The sequence below is a fragment of the Puma concolor genome, chromosome D2, assembly GCF_028749965.1.
Source record: "Puma concolor isolate L17-30 chromosome D2, mPumCon1.1.hap2, whole genome shotgun sequence".
Lineage (NCBI taxonomy): Eukaryota > Metazoa > Chordata > Mammalia > Carnivora > Felidae > Puma > Puma concolor.
The window spans coordinates 9,212,318-9,227,802 of NC_141677.1; the positions used below are offsets into that span (position 1 = coordinate 9,212,318).

Genomic DNA, 15,485 nt, shown 5'->3' on the forward strand with positions numbered 1-15,485 from the left:
CAGTTCTGTAAATGTATTTTCTCTTCCTTACGATTTTCTTAATGTTTTCTTTTTTCTAGCTTACTTTATGGTATGAGTATAGTGTATTATACATAGAACATAAAAAATATGTGTTAATTGACTATTTATATTGTTGGTAAAGCTTCCAGTCAACAGTAGGCTATTAGCAGTTAAGTTTTGGAGGAGTCAGAAATTCTATAGCGATTTTCAACTGTGCAGGGGTCAGTTCCACTAAACTCTGTGTGGTTCAAAGGTCAACTGTAAAATCAACCTGTGCCCCAGGGTGTTTGGGAAATACTGATGAGTAAAGTATATTGTAATTTGCTATGAGTCTGAACCAAGCAGTGAAAATGACAGAGCGAACCAAGATAATTTTGAGGTCAATCTATTTCCAGAATAATTTTGAATGTCAGAAAAGATTGATCAGAACTCCCTCTCCTCCTTTTTAAAAGCATGGGAGGTGGGTGGGAGATGGGCTAGATGGGTCATGGGAATTAAAGAGGGCACTTGTGGTGAGCACTGGGTGTTGTATGTAAGTGATGAATCACTGGGTTCCACTTCTGAAACCAGTATTGCACTGTATGTTAACTAAGATACAAAAAAATAAAAAAATAGATATTTCCATACACACACATAAGCATTAAGGTAGTGATTGATTCCTTATTTGAGTCAGAACCAATTCTATTACTGGATAATGAAAATTTTCTGAATTAGGACAAAGTCTCCCCAGCCATGGATAGATGGATGTTATCTATTATAATTAGGCAAATTTATGCATAAAAGTCTTAACAAAAAGGTATTTTTAATAGGAGGGTAAAGACTGTGTTAAATGGTGGTTATTTCTATTTCTTTAAAAAAAATTTTTTAATGTTTATTTTTGAGAGACAGACACAGAGCGTGAGTGGGGGATGGGCAGAGACAGAGGGAGACATAGAATCCGAAGCAGGCTCCAGGCTCTGAGCTGTCAACACAGAGCCCGATGCGGGGCTCAAACTCATGAGTCGCAAAATCGTGACCTGAGCCGAAGTCAGATGCTTAACCGACTGAGGGTGGTTATTTCTGTTTCAAAGAACGAGATCAGCTTCTCACTACCATGAACTCATGTAGTTATTTTTCCTTTACTTGTTTCCCTCACATAGCTCAATCCTACATCTATTTTTGTTGTTGTTATTATTGGTTCAAGAAATTCATACCAATAAAAAAAATCAAAACCTTTGTAAGTAATACTTAGACGTATCTAAATCAAATATAAATACTTATGCTATATATTATTTCGATTATCTGTTCAGTGATTTCTGAGTCAGGGCATAGATTCTAACAGTCTGCAAATACTCCTTCTCTCTTTCTGTCTGAAATACACAGATCCTCTCCTTGTAGCCATGCATATGAACACCTCGCTAAAAAGACTTAATTTCCTATCATCCTGGCAGTCAGGACTAAGTGTGGCTAATGAGAAATAAAAGGAAGCATTGAATGTGTTTACAGAAAGTGCCTTTAAAAGACAGGTGGGATACCATACCTACTTTCATCTTATTTTTGAAACACAGATGTGATGGGTGGAGCTACAGCAGCCACCTTGGATTATAATACTACGGATCAAATTCTATGGTGAACAGAGCCTAACACTGGAAGGAGCATGAATACTCTATAAAAATAGAGCCATGTCAGTCCCGGCCTGCTTCTAGACTTCTTTTACATGTGAGAGAAACAAGTCATCATTACTCAAGCTTAAAACTCTGTCTCCCACAGCTGAACTTAGCCTTAATCAATGTACAAGGTATTTTTTAAAAAGTTTATTTATTTGAGAGAGACAGTGTGTTTGTGTGTGTGTGGGGGGGGGGGGGGGAGGAGCAGAGAGAGAGGGAGAAAGAGAATCCCAAGCAGGCTCCACACAGTCAGCACAGAGCCCTGTGCAGGGTTCAGTCTCTGTCTCATGGACTGTGAGATCATGACCTGAGCCGAAACCAACAGTCAGGTGCTTAAATGACTGAGCCACCCAGGCGCTCCTCAATATATCAGGTATTTTATGTAGGGTGCTCATCCAAAGACATTCTATCGAAAATGGATTTTAATTTAGGAATTACTGTATGCCATATATCTTCCCTGGGAATTCACCATTCATATCAACATAATAACATACTAAAAACTCAGAGAATCCTATAATAGAAGGAAGATGTTTGACTTCATTAATGCATTGATTCCCAAATGTATATGACCAGAGGTTTTTAAATGTTGGGAACAACACTTACTAATACCCTGGATTATTAGTATTCCTTCCACACAGTGCACTCTGGGAAATGCCGATCTATTTCTGTTGCTGTTCCTCTGAATTAGCATTTGTCATGAATTGTCCATGTTGCTCAGTCTTTTGCTCACTTGCTGCTTGGGGGGACCTGTCCCTCAGTTTTGTCTCAGATCTTGGCAAAGCTGGCACTTCTGGAATATTTTTCATCATCTTGTCCGTTGATGCATTAGACTGAGAGTCTTTTCTTTCAGTGACATGGAGGCGATTAGTTTGACTGAATTTAGATCAAGTCTGTTGGATTTTTCTTGAGTTTATAACAACAAACTACTAGGTATACACTAGGAGTAATAATTTTCCTTTACGTCTAGATAAATGTTCAGGCCAATAACTACCGTAGTCCCAAGAATATAATTTTTCTTTTGGGCCCTTCAAGAGAAAGCATTTTCTGGAATTTACTTTAACAAGGACATTAACACTGCCATCTATGTCAGAAAATTTACAAGAAACAAAGTGCACATTTATTATATCAACAGGATCCCTGGCCTAGAAAATGTCTATTAAATCATAGCTTTAAAAAAAACTATAAAATTAACTTTAAAATCACTGAGCCTGAGGTAAGTATATCAAGATACATGTTCCTCTTCCACAGTTAAAATTTCATTAGTGTGGATTGAAAAAAATGTTCCCACCTATCTGTCTATTGATCAATTACTTTCTACCAAACCTTTATTCTGTAAAATCAATATAAATTTAAGATGTATTTCCAGAAAGGCAATGCTTAAGATGCTTTTTCTTTTTTTTAGAAAAGCAAAAGGGAAGTAAGGTTAAAATCAGCAAGGATCCATCTGGAAGTATATGGCTGACAGTGATATATAAATGTCCACCCTGGAAGTATGTTTTGGCATGTATCTGTAAAACAGGCCAGAAATTGGAATGTGGTATAGAAGACCTAAGCCTTCAATTGTTTAGTGGATGTTCTTTAGATATACCAAATGTTTGTTTTCTTTTATGCATAAAGTGTGTCCCTTTATGCAAAATTGCTTCAGAAAGAAAATTATGCCTTGTCCATGTAGTGAATTCCAGCAACTTAAAAAGTATTCTTCAGGTTGACGTAAGGGGTGGGGCAGCGCCCAAATGATAAGAACTGGGTCGATGACATACTGAGTGAAGCAGGCACACTACAAGATGACAGGGCATGATGGGAACCTTCTGGAAACATGGCACTGTTGACCTGTGGATTCAGATCCAGCGGTGCTGGGTTTGTCTCTTCAAGAAAAGCATGTAACCATCCCGATTTTAAGATATTGGCAACTAACGATTTAAAAAGCAAAAACAAACAAAACCCCCCACAAAAATGAGCAGGGTAAAAAAAAAAAAATCAGCCAAAAACTATAGAAAGCCAACAAATTTGTGGTTCAATTCCTAATTTGGCCCAGGGGCTGCAGTTTGCTCCACCTTGTTTATACCGTCCTATTTCCTCAGTCAACACCTCACTGGGGAAGAATTTCCTACAGTTTTCTAGCATTTCTTTCTTAATTGGCTCTGTCACAGGCATTATGTAACTTCTATATTCTGCGACTAAATGGAAAATAAGGAAAAACTCACTGTGAACGGACCACAGCCTCTTACCTGTAGATATCAAGCCATTCAGCCTATCTGTGACCTCTGCTATCTTTAAAAGAAACACATTTTAAACAGATTAAATCTCCCCTGAATCTGGAGGTTAGAAAAAAAATTCCAGAATCGTCTATAAGCACCTTCCCTTGGTTGGCATTGCATTCCATCTACAGCTTTCTCAGACCATCTTCTCCCCACCCCTGCACCCTGATTAACAAAACAGGTATCAGGGTCTTGGTTAAGAGGCTTAGCTTTGAAGTCAAACTCATGGGGTGACTTTCTGTTCTGCCACTTGCCAAGTAACTCAGGATAAATCATTCAGTCTCTTTGCATCTCAATACCCTTATTGGTGAAACAGGCTGGATAGTAACATAATCTACTTATGGGAAGGATAGAACCGAATAACAAATCATAGTTCACTCCATTTAATAGTAATGATTAGTAAGGGCAACCCATTTAATGATTACATAGCTGTAATTCTCAGGGAATTCTCCGTGAATTCAAGTTAAAATGGCACCCATTAGCCTCATTGTTTGGGCCTGAGCAATCAGGTTTCATCTTAAATGTAATCTCAGACTGAATGGGTGTAGTTTGTTGCATACAGAGAGGGGATTTCCTGTCACTGCCTTTATTCTAGACACTGCGTTTTCCCCTGTAGTCTGGGATCACCTCTGCCGTAAGAAATAATAGGTACACCATCCCAATGGCTCACACTGAACTCACTAATACGTCAAATCTTTAAACCTTGAGTTTTGTATTCAAGCATAGAACCTCACATCTTATCCCTCTTAGGCCTCAGTGAAAAAATCCATAATTTCAGAAAAAACTGGCAGCTAATCTCTTCTAGATATAAATTACCTATCTACGATCTGCTGAAAGAGAAAGTAAAGCTAGCATCTTTTAGGTTCTGGTTTTTAAACATTTACCTATTTCATACGGAGTTTCCTTAGAAAATTGAAAATAGAATTACCATATGCACTTGTAATTACACTACTATTTACCGAAAGAAAATGAAAACAGCAATTTGAAGGGACACATGTACCCCCATGTTTGCTGCAGCGTTATCTACAATAGCCAAATTATGGAAAGAGTCCAAGTGTCCCTCAATTGATGAATGGATAAAGAAGATGTAGGATGTGGTGTGTGTGTGTGTGTGTGTGTGTGTGTGTGTGTAAAATGGACTATTACTCAGCCATAAGAAAGAATGAAATCTTGCCATTTGCAATGGCACAGATGGAGTTAGAGAATATTATGCTAAGTGAAATAAGTCAGTCAGAGAAGACAAATATTATATGATTTCAGTCATATGTGAAACTTAAGAAATAAAACAAATGAACAAAGAAAGAAAGAGACAAACCACAAAACGGACTCTTAACTATAGAGAGCAAACTGATGGTCACCAGAGGGGAGGTGGGTGGGGGGATGGGTGACAAAGGTGAAGGGGCTTAAGAGGGCACTTATCATGATGAACACTGTGTAAAGTATGGAACTGGTGAATCACTGTATTGTCACCTGAAACTAATTTAACATTGTACATCGATTATACTGGAGTTAAAAAAAATAATCTTCTATCTGTTTCTTCCTTTCATTGGGAGAGGAATAGGGGCACAGTACTTCTATGTGGACAGTTACAGTTTTTTAGCTGGTAACACGTGGAAATGCTACAGGTACTGGATTACTATCTTTTAGTGGGCTATACTTTTTCTTTTACTGCTCGCAAAATCTTGTGCTGGATTCCTTCCTCTGTCTATATAAGACCACTGCTGAGTCATTCATGCCTTTAGCTAATCTGCTACATCAAGGCTCATAAGGCCTCAAAGGGATGCTAAGAAAAGTGAGAATCCAACAGAGTTTATAGCTTAATGGAGTAGGTAAGAGACATCTATAAATAATTATGACATACATTGTCATGGGTCCCTAGTGCTACAATACCACATTTTACAATTCTGCTGAAGTTTTGGAGGATGGGCAGAATTTAGTAAATACAGGTAAGGAGTATGGTGATGAGTGTACGGTCAGGAGGATTAACACAAGCGAAGCCACAAAGTCACCAAAGCATGGTCCTTGTTTAGGGGCAGGACATCTATATTGCCTGGAAAGTAAGAAGTAAAAAGACCTAAAAAGCAACCAAGTAACTAGGAACAAGAAAGCCACATAAGGGGTTTTGTCCTTATTCGGGGAGTGGTGGGATCAGATCCCCTGAAGTTTACAGAGGAGAGGAAGGAGGTGACCACAAAAGTGTAGGCTGTGGTCTAAAGAATGGTTAAAACATGGAGGGTCTAGGAAGGAAGACCATTTAAGAAGAGTCTATTGATACAGTCTAGGTGAGGGGCGATGAAGGCCTGAGTCCTGGATGGTAGCCATGAGAATGGAAATCTAACAGTTCCTGAGATATTGGGGCCATTATTTTAACACTTCTCCCCTCCCAATCTGCTGCTATCCCTTATGTTTAGTGTGTGTGTGTGTGTGTGTGTGTGTGTGTGTACATGCATGTGTGTGTTGGGATCTTAGATGATCCATCCAACCTTGGGATTTTATGAAGACATTTGGATTCCTGATAACTGAAAGTGATCAAAATCCAGGCCAAAAAGATGCCTCGAATTCTGTACTCTTGTAATGTGTTGATCAATCCTTCCCCTTTCTTTCCTTTTCTCCCTCAGCTCTCCCCACCCATCATCAACAAAGTAGAAGAAAATGGGGTTTAAAGGTGACATATTATAATTCCATGATATACAACAACCATAGGACTTAGACTCAAATTCTAGCTTTGTTTAGTTACATAACCTTAAATAAATCTTTCAGTATTCCTGAACCTCATTAGTAAAACAAGGGGCAGCCCATTTCAGCATCACCTAGAGATTTTCAAAGTACACAGCCTACCCTACAGGTGTCTCCCCACTACCCCCAGCAGCTGACAATCCCTAGAGTAAGTGAACTCCAAGTTTCCTTCCAGATATAAAATCTTATTATTCTAGAATTCTATTTTGCACAACTTCTCTCTGGGCTACTTCCTCATTCTACCCGGTTTACTTCCTGTTGTCAGGCACTAGAGATGGGCACTACTTTCTGGGGCTTCTGAGACTGTCCATCTTCCCATCGAGATGAAAAGAAGCCAGTTGTGCTAATGCCTTAAATGGTGCTCTTCAAGAGTCACACATTACTCTGGACTCCAAGTAGAAAATGAAGTGCGTCTAGTCAGCTTCTGTGGCCTCGATCATCTCTCATTCTTTGAGTTCAGTTTCTACCTTAATAGCCAAAGAATTTAGGATGCCAAGTCCTACAGCCTTTTGGGTTTCTAACCACGTGGAACTTCTCTTCATTGCAGAAAAAACTGGGGTCCTGCACATCTAATGAAGAAAACAGCAGGTCAACAAATAATGGAGTTGTACTCTTTGTTGTCCTCCCTTAGAGAGAGCTGACAGTCTGTGAATCTGCACACAATAGAATTCTACCGCGAATTGTAATCGATCATTGATAATGAACATGGTTCTGTTTTGTCAAAATGCAACGTAAGGTTCAGACATGCCTCACCAAACCCCACATTTCTTCCAAATTCATCTCCAGGGCACTCTAGCTCAAGGTTCATACCGAAAGTTCTAGCAAATTGTCCCCCATGTGCCAATATCTAACACATACTACACTGGTATTATTCCAGGAGAGGCTGATTCCATGAGAAAATTCAGCGTTGTGTAAGGAGCTTGATCATACCTAAAGGCATTTCTCAGCCTTTACGGATCAGTAAAAGGCAACACTCATGTTCTCAATGCTTGCTCAGTACTGAAGAAGACACCGCGGGTCAGTTTTGTAGCAGACAAGACAGGCAGGGTGTCTTGACGTACAACGTAGGTGGGTGGCTTCTGATCAATCTGTTCTGGTAGCTGTGCTTTTGTAAATGGCCTCAAATTATGACGTTTCCTCCGTGTCTGCTGCTGCCCACACGTGCACCATGAATCAAGAGACAATCACTTCCTATGCCAGGGTGACAGCAATGAATATTAATCACCCCAAAATGGAACAAGCAGTGACCGTGCTCCATCTCTGAATAGCATACTACACATAGAAACAATCCTCGAAGTCCTGAAGAGAAAAACACCACAGTAACTCTTTTTCTTATTCTAACTGCTGCTCCTCGAGTTGCCGGAGGAGCATATAGATGCAAGAGTGAGATTTCTGTTGTTCCCAAGATTTTGTGTGATTTGGCTTTTAAAGCCGGATCATGGAAACTTTTTCTTTTCAATCCCAGAAAAAGTCTGTACCTTGGTCAGCAACAATTCCGAGGTCCTGCCATACGTCAGTGGTGTCCACTTCCTCTGCCCGAGCCTCTCCTCTGGGCCAGGGGACCACATTTTGACATTATCTGTAACTTACTTCTTTGCATAACTGGAATATTGTTTGTGTATTACTGTCACTGTCTTCCAAGTATCAGTTTATTAGGAGTTAAACTGGAAGAACCAGACTGCTTCTTTGGGCATGACTGAGAATAGGAAACCAATGCCGTGTGACATGTCGGAGTGTTACAGACCAGTGATTGGCTCTTAAATGAATTATGAGGCCTAGAGATCATGTTAATGGGGAGAATTCATTAAGGTACACGCTGTCTTACGGTAACTGACTTCCCATTAATATCTTTAATGGGATGCAAAAAAGAGACACCACAATCAAAACAGACTGATATGTTTCCAAATGTACATATAGCATAAAGATAAATTTATAGGCAATTATCTGGATGAATATGCCCAAAATTGAGGGAGGAGAAAACTCTCTGGGTAGGAGAGTGAGACTGAGTGCTGGTCAAGGGAGATGACAGTTCCACCTTTCCTGTTTGAAGTTTTTCTTTTTTTAATTGAAAAATTTTTCTGTAATGTTTATTTTTTGAGAGGCAGTGAGTAGGGGAGGGGAGAGAGAGAGGGAGTCACAGAATCAGAAGCAGGCTCCAGGCTCCGAGCTGTCAGCACAGAGCCTGATGCGGGGTTTGGACCCACGGACCGTGAGATCATGACCTGAGCTGAAGTTGGACACTTAACTGACTGAGGCACCCAGGCGTCCCTGAAGTTTTTAGAGTAAGAATTCATGCATTATTGTTGAAGTTAAAAATAAATAACACTTGTAACGACTGCATTAATGGATTTAAAAACCGCGGTGTGAGCTAGATTGGGCTCTGCACTGGGGGATGACATTCTTCCTCGTGTGCTGGGAGAAGAGTCTGGGTCTACCTCTTTCCTCTCTCTTTGCTTCAGCTCTGGCTCCAGGAGTGCTATGGAAAAGAACTGTCCACACCTCCCCCTGAATTCAGTATCAAGGTTCCCAAAGCATTTATGGCCCAAGCTGCTTCCTGGTAAGCCACGTCCTCCTTGCCTCTCTGTTTAAATGAGGGATATGAATAAGTGGACCCTCATGAGGTTCTTCTCACTGTCTTCGATATTTTAAAGCATATAAATGGTAATGTTCCTAAGCATCCTATTCTGCCTTGGGTAATGCTTCCCAAAGCCCAAAGAAAAATCTATCCCAATAAAACCTAAAAGAGGGGCGCCTGGGTGGCTGGGTGGCGCAGTCGGTTAAGCGTCCGACTTCAGCGAGGTCACGATCTCGCGGTCCGTGAGCTCGAGCCCCGCGTCAGGCTCTGGGCTGATGGCTCAGAGCCTGGAGCCTGTTTCCGATTCTGTGTCTCCCTCTCTCTCTGGCCCTCCCCCGTTCATGCTCTGTCTCTCTCTGTCCCAAAAATAAATAAACGTTGAAAAAAAAAATTAAAAAAAAAAAAAAAAAAACCTAAAAGATACGGTTGACCAGTATGCAGAACCACTGGAATAAATTATGTATCTCAAACCAAATACACAGTCTGTAACACCTTATTATTAAATCATCTCAAAAGACTTTCATTTGTGAGGCAGATCTAAGGGCAATGAAGGTGGCTTTGAATTAAGAGCTTCAAGAACCACCTGAGTTCCAGGCCCAGTATTTACCAGCATGACCTGATTAATGAGCCTTAATATTCTGATTTACCAAGGAAGGCATAATAATACTTACCATGCCTATCGTAAGGGGTTATTTGGAGAATCAAGTGTTTTGAGAATGCCCTGGAGGGCAAATCAAATGGAAGGGGGTATTTATTTTGCATTCTGTATTTTGAAAGATGAATCTAATGCTCCCTTCTTTTTACGTGACCTCTTAGAAAATCTGTCCCCAGCCAGGTTTGAATTTTTTAGATGACATGATGCTTTGCTTGACATCTTCCTTAATCTAATTTGAATTTTCTTGGTTCTCTTCAGAATATATAAAAGAATATCTAGCCGCATTTTTTCAGAAGTGTCAGTCTCCCAGAAAATAATTTCACATTTCTGCAAGGAGAGCTCTCTTCTTTACCTATGATAATATTTTACACATAAAAGGACCCCATTGTATTTTACAGGGCTCGTGGTTAACAGTCCAATAAGAACTAGGTTCTGGGGACCCTGTCATATATTAGGAGATTCCCTGGACCTGCAGGCAGACGATTCCAGTGTCCACTTTGTCACGAACCAGCTATGTGACCAGAAGAAACTTCTTGGAACATGGTTTTCCTCCCCTACGATGGGCTAAAACATCATAGGCTGGCAGTAAGGAACAAACAAGATCAGGTGCTTGCAAAGTGGGCAATTTTAAAGAGCTTACAAATGTTGAGAGGAGCAAGGAAATAAGGAATGTGTTCTGCTTGCCAGTTACAGCCGACATGATACCTATATATTGTGGTGCTATCCCAAACTGGGTGAAAACAGATGGTGTTTGTGGTGGAGCTTGGAATCTTCAACCACACACATCTGTCTCCAATCACATCGCTTCTGTCTGCTCCGACACCTTCCGTGGGTCCCCACCACGTAGACTCAAGTTGACGCTCTGTTGCCTACGCTTGTCTGACTCCACGCTGCCCTTCAACCTCGTGTTCCAGGCTTCCATTTATAGACCCCACTCTTGGTCAAAGTAAACGTCTTCCCATCTGCCAAATATTCCCTGAATTTTCCAACCTCACTGTGTATCCACTGCTAAGAGGGCTCTCTCCCATTTAAAAATTCTTTTTCCTATTTATTTATTTATTTTGAGAGAGAGAGAGAGAGAGAGAGAGGAAGGGGTAGAAAGAGGGAGAGAGAGAATTCCAAGCAGGGTTGGTGCTGTCAGTGCAGAGCCCGATGCAGGGCTCAAACTTTGGAATCATGAGATCATGACCTGAGCCGAGACCAAGAGTCGGATGCTTGACCGTCTGAGCCACCCAGGCGCCCCCTCCCGTTTTTATACATCCTGGTCTTAAGGACTCAAGCCAAATGTCACTTCCTTCATGATCTTTCTTTGAGTCATATGTTTTGAAGTATGCTCTTCTTTATAATTCCACGGAGGTTTGCCATTTTACTATTTCTGCCTTTTAAGGTTGTTATCTATCCACACAACTTATCCTCACAATTGCATTGCAAACTCTTCTAGCCTGAGTCAGCCTGTTTCAGTCTCATAGTACCTGCACAGCTTGGCCCGAGGCATCACACTTAATAGAAACTCAGCAAATGAGGAATGAACGAACGGATGAATGAATGAATGAATGAATGCACGAATGAGAGGGGCTTCATTCAGTTGATACAGGTAACAGAATATCAAAAAGAGACCCCCACTCTAACCCTCTTTAAGGGATTGGTGATTTTAGATAAACAAGTGAAGTCAGCAATCTATAAACTTCTGAAGGAGAAACGTCTAGCCATCATTATGTAATTGTGTGGTTAGGTGTGTAAGTGCAAAGATATTTTGCGGGCACTGAAATTCACTATTATCAGACAGTTCTGCCTGTAGTGTTTCACCTTAAGCTCTGTGGTGTCTCACGAAAGCTTACATAACATAATGTAGCCATTAGGTCTCTGGAATTAATTGGCTGCAAATGTCCGCTAGGGTCTGTAGTTTTCTAAGGAGGGCAGGGCAAACAGGGGGAGGCGGTGAGGACCAGCACCTGACTCCCTCACCAGGGTCCGTGCCTGCTCAAAACTAACCAGTGACGTCAGCTTCAGGAAGATCTGGCCACAAGAGGCTGGACTGGACAACCTTCTGTGGATTCGTTCTAATTTTGCAACTCTAGGCCCCCGGATACTTTTCTGGCTCTCTCGAGCTATCATTAAGGATGTGTCGAATGTGTCATTTCATTGGCTCTAAACAGACACTTCAAAGGGCAAGCATGGAAATGAGAGAAAAGTAAGATGTGTTCTCTGCTCATACACCGTGAGGCATGACAGATTCTCAATTCACGGTTTAGCTAGCATTTCAGTGGGTGATCCATGAAGCACGAGGCACAGTACTCAATTTCTTCTCTTTACAACCCTATCTATTATGCGCTTCTGACAGCAGGGAATGATGGTGACTCTATGCTCCAAAGATCCCTTGCCCACTTCTCTCCATCTTACCCTTTAAAGAAACTCTCCCTTTGTGGCTGCTTCCTGTGAACGTCAACAGGGTTCCAGGAATTCTAGGAGGGTCGGCCCTCAGGTGAAAAGGCGCTTTGAGGTTGGTGTTCAGCAACAGTGGGGATGAATTAGGATCCCACACTTCCCTCAGAGCAGGATGTTAAGGACAGAATTGGCTCCTATGGCAGCTTCCCAGCCAAGAAATATACTGGGATAGGAATAACAATCACAGGGTTTCTTATATTTTTATCAATTGAAATATATTTATATGCTTCTCTTTAAAAAAAGGAGAAGGATTTGACATGGCTTCATTCAGCAAGCACCGTGCCAGGCTCAGACACTCGGCCGGGCACAGAATGAGGAAACCACACTCCCTCCGAAGCCACACCCTCTCTTGATCTGAGGATAGGACTTTGTTTTTGAAACAGCTTCGAGAGATGGGCCTAGAGCAGCTTGCGTTTCCTGATGCTGTGTTAAGTGTTCCTATTTCTCACTTAGGAATTTGCTGGATGGAGAGCTGGTCACGCGAGCTCCACCAATTCGAAGCCAATATACTCCTCGGTTGAAACAAGAGGTCACAGCAGGTGACCGTCTGGAAGCTCCGTCCATGAAATACCATCCACGCCTGTGTGTAAATGGCAGTGACCACCTTCTTCTCTACTAATGCATCTCCATCAACCCACAGGATGACCTCCTCTAAACTACCCTGGGTAATCACAGTCTTTTTGCGCAGAATATATTATGGGTGTGTGTGCACCTGTCCTTCTGCGTGGCCTGGACGGGCTATATATGGTATTATTTACTGGGCATATATGTAGATGTTTCACGGGGAAAATGCGTGGGTTTCCTGAGACATAGGTGGGGTCTGTAAATCCAAATATGAGACAGAAGAGTCTGGTTTACTCCCTCATCATACTTTGTTCTTAACTAGTTTCAAACTTTGTTGCTAGCATTGGAAGTTACTCTTTTTAAAAAATGTTTATTTTTGAGAGAGAGAGAGAGGGAGAGAGGCAGAGAGACAGAGGATCCAAAGAAGGGTCTGCACTGACAGCAGAGAGCCCAGTGCAGGGTTCGAACCCAGGAACTGCAAGATCATGACCTGAGCTGAAGTCAGATGCTTAACCGACTAGGCCACCCAGGCGCCCAGAAATTATTCTTGAATTGGCTTTTCATTAGGTAGGTTCCCTATAGCCGGGCAATTCCAAAAGCTGTTCTCTACCCAGGTCAGCTTCTGGAACACTTCCTTTGATAACACCAAATAAGCCAGATCATTTTCTCCTCTGCACCTGGTACTTAGCTTTCTTTATTGTGCTCACCGCATTGTTTTGATGGTGATTTAATGCTCTCTTTCCCCCTACCGGACTATAAACCTTTTAAGGGCAAGGACCATGTTTTATACCTCTGTGTTCCCACTGATTAGCACGTGGATGGTTAATCCTTATTTGTTACATTTAATTTGAAAATAAAACTAAAAATTATTAGCTTGAAAATCTTTAAGGCGTTCCTTCAGCTGTTGCAAAAGATATGTCAGGAATATGGTTGGTTCTTTGTAGAAGACAATACCTGAGCTTTACTCAGACCCATTTAGAGATCCAAAAAAGTGATCTGTATATAAATGTATCTTATATGATATGTATGTAAAATGGCCTCAAGGAAAATATCAAAAGTGATTACCTCTGGGAAATGAGTTGTACGTCATCTCTCTACATATTTCACTGTAATACGGTGAACATGTATTATTGTTATAACTGTAATAAAGACAGTAAGTATTAATCATGTGGCAGAAGACATATCTGAGATCTTTTCATCCGTGTCCTCCTACATGTTATGAATAACAACTGAAACATGGCAGCCAAAGAGTTAGTTCATCGAAGTTCACTACTGCATGAAGGGATGTTTATACAGAGCTCACTGGTCCCGGGAAGGGAGAGAGAGGCAAAGTGGTACAAATATGATTCAGCTGGGGTCGCGTGGATCCTTGACGCTTGTTTGACATTGGATACTCTCATACTTCTCCTCACAACTTTAGTTTCTTACAACCCAGGGGCACCTGGGTGGTTCTCCGTTGAGCGTCCAACTCTTGATTATGGCTCAGGTCATGATCCCAGGATCATGGGATCGAGCCCTGTGTCGGGCTCCACACTGAGCATGGAGCCTGCTTTCTCTTCCTCTGCCCCTCCCCTGCTCATGTTCTGTCTCTCTCTCTTTAAAAAAATAAAAAAATAAAATAATCTCTTACAACCCGAATTGCAGTGACTTATGTACATGGTCATTGGTTCTTCTGAATCAGCGGGCTTCTGACTTTTTTTGTGTTACAGAAGGAAAGACAACCTAGACTGTTATCTGGGGCACACATAGCCACTCTACTGAGTATAAGTCCCATGTGATAATATCTTCGCTTTATGGGAGGTTCTCGGATGCATTCTATTCTGTACTATTCTAAATAAGAATGTGCTTCCTGATCTACTAAATTGATTTCATGTCTTGTAACTTGAAAACCATTGTTTGAAAGTCTAAGGGCTCTGAGGTCGACAACCATGCTTTATTCATCTCTGACTCTTAAAATGCCTTCACACATAAAAGAAAGTCAAGAAATGTTGTCACCTAATTTTTTTTCCCAGTAAAAAGAATAACCTCCTGAACAGCACTGCCCAAATGATCTTTTGATTCCCCGCCCCATGATTCCTATGGTGCAGAGAACATAGTGGGCATGAGCCAGTTGCTTGCTGAAAGACCACGAAATCTATAAAAGATTCACACTTGAATGTCTTCATGGAAGGGAAGAATAAGGAAAGGGGAAAAAGGAAAGAAAAGCAGAACCATATCTGTGCGTCCTCAGACAAAAGTTACAGGAATGAGCTGGCATGGAGAATCCCGAAAGACGGAAGATTTGCTGAGTCTCATGTTGGCCAGAAAGAGTGCCATGTGATTTATATTCAGTCATTACTAGACAAAACTTTGCTAAAGGGAAAACACCTTAAATCAAAATGGCAGTTTAAGATAAACTAGTACTTCTCCCTTGATCCCAAGCCCCACCACCAGAATCTAGCAGACTTGTCCTCTGACATCTCCACGTAATGAAAATGAACTAATTAGCCAGAAATCAAAGCTTGCCCATATCTTCATTTGCCTTTCCTGTAGCGTCGACATTAAGCATATAACCTTGTGTATGTGTTAAACTTTAACCTAAAAAGATTTATTTCGAGAACCTTTCC

General features: G+C 41.2%; 1 protein-coding gene across 3 annotated transcripts in view; it reads right to left on the bottom strand.

The window, feature by feature from the left end:
* CHRM3 (cholinergic receptor muscarinic 3) overlaps positions 1-15,485 on the bottom strand; it is a 524,164-nt gene that overhangs the window by 66,018 nt on the left and 442,661 nt on the right. The gene's annotated exons all lie outside the window — the stretch shown is intronic.